Below are 6,153 nucleotides of genomic sequence, written 5' to 3' on the forward strand. Positions count from 1 at the left end.
TACATACTATCGGGCAATTCTTGGGTGCCCGACCTACTCGTCTCAAGCCATTGTGGGGTGTTGACCTACCTATGTCAAGCCATTCTAGGGTGTTGACCTACCCGTGTCAGGCCATTTTGGGGTACCTTCCTACCCACCGGTCTGTCTCACCCGGTCACGTGGACTATGTCACCCCCTATTACTACTACCACACATATCATAACATAATATTATTGTCAGACATGTCTAGGGTGCCCGACCTACCCTTCGGTCCTAACAATCAAACTTGGGGACTATTTTCCTCCTACTACCACTATCACATATAACATATTATGCTAATACATAAACATACTAGGTAGTAGCAAACAGATAATTATTACAAAGAAAATCATCTCAACTATAGTCAACTACTAGTGGGTCGACCTTGGTGCCTTAGACCCACTTCTACTGGAAGGTAACTCACCTCGTAAACTGCACGTCGAATCTCGCGGAAGAAATCTCTAACAGCTGGTCCGATGACTCCCGGCTATCGTAGACACATAACATTCAATAAGAGTCTATTTTATCCAAAAGCCTAATTTTCCCAATCTGCATGCGTACGCACGGCGTACCCGGCATGTACACCCATCATACGCTGGCCTTGACCAAGACATGGAGTTTGACCCAATACCCACGGTGTACCAAGGAGTACGCCAAGCATATTGCCCAACTTCTTTGGGACTTTATCCATGACTTAATCCGTTAAGTCTTTACGTCCAAAACTGCAGATCCAGGCCCTTTTAGATCTCCTAAACCATAAAGTCACAAACTTTATGTGCTTACATGCAAGGTTTCGGGTAAAACATGATTTTGGTCCATTAATCCAACTTTAAGACCATCTAGCCCTTTCATGGTTTTGGCTTAACCACCAAGATCCGATTTTTATGATCCTAGGTGCTTCTAAGAGTCCAAAAGGACAACTCTTAAGCTGTGGAACCAACAATACTTAAAATTCCCAACAATGGGGTCCAAAAAGGACATAAAAGCTTCAAATAAACAAATCTAAGCATACAATGGTCAAGTATGGAGCTTGGTACCTCAAAAGAGTCAGAAATGGTGTCAATCCTCTAAATCTACAAGCTCTTGGTGGATCCTTGCTTCTTCTTCAAGCTCCTTTCTTCTTTTCTCAATAAAATAACACACAAACACTCTCAAATGGCTTCTAGAACACAAAGGCACACAAAGGGAGCTATGGTTTTCGTGGTGGCTGGGTAAGAGTGAAGGGTGGCTGAACCAACAGGGGTTATGTTCTTTATATAGGGGGCAAACTATCATTTTAGGGTTTAATGATTTGCACACGTACGTTGGGCGTACGTTCTTGGCTTCCCGCTTCCTTTACACGAGTACGCTGGGCGTACACCGCAATGTACGCCCCACATACGCAGCTCCTTCAGCCCACAAGCAAGGCCCAAAAACCCAATCCAAACCACAATCCACACTTTAATATGATGAATAACAATAATAGCTGGAAAATCCCGAGTGCTACAAAGGTGGTGTTCAAGACGACCGAGTTGATTCAGGAGGTGTGTGACAGGCTACGGGTCGCACAGAGTCGTCAGAAAAGCTATGCTGACCAGCGCCGATCGGACCTTGAGTTCCAGGTGGGAGATTTCGTCTTGCTAAAAGTGTCACCGTGGAAGGGTGTCATTAGGTTCGGGAAGAGGGGCAAGCTAGGGCCTTGGTACATTGGACCATTCAGGATTATCGCCCGGGTAGGTAAGGTGGCTTCTCACTTGGATCTTCCGGACGAGCTTAGTCAGATACACAACACCTTCCATGTGTCCTAACTCTAGAAGTGTGTCACAGACGAGGCCGCAGTTGTTTTTCTAGACGACATTCAGGTGGACGAGAACCTTAACTACATTGAGAGATCCATTGCGATAGGAAGAACAAGGCTCTTCGGAACAAGGAGGTGAAGTTAGTAAAGGTGCAATGGCAGTATCGAAGGGGATCCAAATGGACATATGAGCAGAAAGAGGAGATGTGAGATCACTACCTAGACTTATTTGCGCCAACAGAATTTAAGGACGAAGTCTAGTTCAAGTGGGGAAGATTTGTAACGCATGTTCCAGGTATCATTTAATTTTCTAAGTTTATAGGGTTTTGTGCTAGGACTTAATGAGTTGGGTAGCTGTAAGTCGTCGAGTAGATATCATTTATGAGGATGCAAGATTTAGATCCAAATCGATGAGTAAGAAGGCCCCGACTCGACGAGTAGGCACTATAAAGGAAAACCCTAATTTTCAGGGGTTTGTACCCTACTTATAGAACTTGTGGCTCCTTTTTAGCCTTTTTCATCGTTCTTACAGTCCAAAAAGAAACACTACCCGCATCTTGGTGCTTTCTTGAGTGTGTGTGAGCCTTGGAGAGTGAAACTTGTGCTTTTTAGAAGCAAACTTGAAGGTTGAAGAGATTAAAGTAACGAGATGGCTTTGGATCCGACATCTACCTATTGTTAGCATCCATTTGGAGGTAAAAAGTTTCTACCTTGATCTTTATTTGTTTAGATCTCATCTTATGGAAGAATATGGTCACTTTTGGTGCAAAAATGGTGTCATACTTAGATTTAGACTTGTCATGAGGATATGGTTCCAGATTTGGACTCCTCTAGGTTTTTCATGACATAAAGTTGCTTCCTTTACCTAGTCTAAGCCCTTTTCCATGTCCTAAGTGTTGTGTGAACCCTAGTTTTAGTGTTTTAGCCTTGTGAAGCCTTGCATGCACATAGAGTTTGGAAATTTATGTGGTAACTACACCATAAGAGGTTGGATCATTAATTTGGAGCCTTGGATTCCACTAGGAAGGACTGAACACAAAAAGGACTGAAGGGACTCGACGAGTCGCTTAGCCAAATCGACGAGTCGGACAAGGTTTACCCATTTTTGGGATCCTGAGTGATCTCGGTGAGCTGGTTAGGGGTTTCGGTAAACAGATTTCAGTTTAGAGTTTTCGGCCCTTGGATAATGAAAAAGTCGATGAGTTACTCGGGTAACTCGGTGAGTTGACTTGGGATTTCAGTTTTCTAGACTCTAAAGGAACTCGATGAGTTTCCAGATTCACTCGATGAGTTAGGGTCAACAAGGACTGTTGACCTTAACTGTTGACTTGGACTTTGACCAGGGTTGACCAAGTTTGACTTTGAGGGTATTTATGGTATTTTGGGATTGTGACAAGTTAATCACATGATGATTATAGGCAGTTGAGTTGGAGCTGTGCGTTGGGACTTATCTGATCTTATCTTGTCAATTCAACATTCTTGAGTAATGAGTCTCCTCACAATACCAATTGGTTGAAGGCACCAAGGCCAACACATTTTGTGATATGTGGTACACTCGTTATAGAGATATGTGGTATGATAGTTAGTTATGCTCAGTGTTACGCTAGTTATATATGTGATACTTGTAGGGAAGACCACGGGGGGAGCCCATAACACTTGGATGTAAGACCATGTGGGGGAGCCCATGGATTTTCAATTAAAGACCATGGGAGGAGCTCATGGCACCTGGATGTAAGACTATGCGATGGCTTTCCAGCTAAAGACCTTCGGGGGGGGGGGGGGGGGGGGAGCTCATGGCATCTTGCAGTAAGACCTTGGAAGGAACCCACGACATCCTTATATGTTTGTATGCACGACTTATATGGTTTATGTACCTTTTATAGCTTATATGATTATGTGATTATGTGGATTGTGTGGTGTATGCTCTAGGGAACTCACTAAGCATTAGCTCACAGTTTGTTGATTGTTTAAGGTACTTCTAAGCCTAAGGGCAAGGGAAAGGCTTAATGGAGCGACACAAACTCTTTATCAGGCGTTTTTATTGGACAATCTAATGTTTGGAATAATATTGTTGATGTCATGAATTTGAAAATTGGGTCGTTACACTCTAGCTGCTGCCTTGATGGCTTCCCAAACTAACAATTTCTAGCACAATATCCAATTAGCACTAAGTTCTAAACCATGAACCATAATCAAATCTTGGGGTAAAATGACCATTTACCCCTGGCCCATCTAGGCCCATAACTAAGGCCAAGCCCAAAACTCATAAGGTCAAAACCATAAGATCCATAAAAGCCTAATATATGGCCCAATTTTCAATTGGGCTCAAAGCCTTACCGGGTCTATCTTTTAGGATCCATTCTGCACTTTATAACTCTCTAAGGGTCAACCTTGGTCAAAATCAAAGTCAAAGTCAACATTCAGGTCAAAGTCAACATTATGGGTTGACTCAATTCACCGAGTTGACCATCAACTCGTCGAGTTTCATAAATCAGAAAACTCTGAAATCGTGATCTGACTCGTCTAGTTCTTTCACGAACTCGTCGAGTTTATCCTATCCACAGGGTCAAGACTTTCTCATTCAAATCGTCGAGTCCATCCTTGAACTCGTCGAGTCTTCCTTTTATAGAATCGGGACATTTCAAGCCAACTCGTCGAGTTCCACTATGGACTTGACGAGTTCCTCAGTCTGCTAAACCATCTTAAGGGAGTAAGTCCTTATCCCTCAGATCTAAGCTCCATACTTCCACTACTTACTGAAAATGCCATTTTAAGGGTAAAGTTTCCACCTTTACCTGTTAATACTCTTCCTTAAGATATATAGCTCAAAACCTAACTCTTAAGGACCTAGATCTTGGTCCACAAGCCATAAATACTTCAAGATAGGATGTACAAACAACGATCTGGACCTTGGAGACTAAATGAACGCGTAAAGTCTCCACCTTTCTCTCCATGCATGGCCTTTTGGAGCTTAAAAGGCCAAAATAACATCCTAAAGCTTACATGGGGCTTCTATGGTCATAAAGTTTGCACCTTTATGCCATAAAAGCCCTCCATGGTTCTAGATGTGATGATATAATCACTTGGGACATCCAAGTCCCAAAAGGTAGCATTCTTGGACCAAAACATGGAGAAATCACTCTAAAACTAGATCTAAACATTGAATAGACAAGATGTTTATACCTCCAATGAACTAGAAATGAAGCTAGACTTCTGGATCTACTCTTCTCCAACCCTTCCTTCCTCATTCTTCAAGTGTCTTCTTCTTCAAAACCACAAATAATGCACCAAGAATGGTTCAAAACTCTCAAAAGTGTATTAGGGTTTCGTAGCTAGGGTTTGGAATGATGGAGGCTGTAAATGAGGCCAAGCTATAGGGTTATGGTGTTTAAATAGGGTGCAAAACCCTTAAAATTAGGGTTTCATCTACTAGCACCAACTCATCGAGTTGAACCTCCCCAACTCGTCGAGTTGATCTTCCAAAACGTGCCTATCCCATACTTCCTACTCGTAGAGTTTTTGCCTTAAACTCGACGAGTTAACCTTTAGAATTAATGTTTTACTTCCATAACTACCCCTCTAAATTCTGGGTGTTACAGTAGGGCTGTTGCGTCGAGGATTAACAACCTCTGTTCTTCACAATATGAGAGAGAGAGAAAGAGAGAGAGAGAGAGAGAGAGAGAGAGAGAGAGAGAGAATCTAAAAATTTTCTTTTAAATATAAAAAAATTTAAATAAATAAAAAAACGCAAAATGAAAAACCAAAGTGTAAAGTCATTATTATCAAAAAGCTTAAAATAAATTGGATCAAAATCGCAAAAAAATAAAAATATTTTGACCATAAGTACTAATCCAAACTTTTTTTTGCCCAAAGTAACAATTTTCACTTAATCACAAATTCTTGCAATTTTGTCTTTATAGTAACTATTTTGGTACAGCTAATTAGACCAAAGGTTATTCAGTTTTAGAATGGCTTGAACAAAATAGATTATTGAAACTTCTAAAATGATTTTTTTTATTGATCATAACAACATATGTACTTACTTTTCTTAACCATCACTCACATTTCTCTCTCACAATAGCAAAAAGTATGTGAAATTATAATTAAGCATTTTGTGTATGTTGCTAACATAGTATATAGATAAAAGAAAAGTAACCAAAATTATAAACATGATACGCATTTCTTACATTCTCAAGCACTACGAAGCTTAGTGATAATGCTTTATTCCAGAAATTAACGTCGCTAAGGATGTGGTGAGTGCCAACGTGAGACATGAGTAAAATGATTACAATGACTAAAAATATCGCAACCAATTATTGACTGCTGGATATTCGGAGTCTTTTATAAAGACAGCTCCT

The sequence above is a fragment of the Lactuca saligna genome, chromosome 5 (assembly GCF_052625555.1).
Source record: "Lactuca saligna cultivar CGN05327 chromosome 5, ASM5262555v1, whole genome shotgun sequence".
In the NCBI taxonomy this organism is placed as follows: domain Eukaryota; kingdom Viridiplantae; phylum Streptophyta; class Magnoliopsida; order Asterales; family Asteraceae; genus Lactuca; species Lactuca saligna.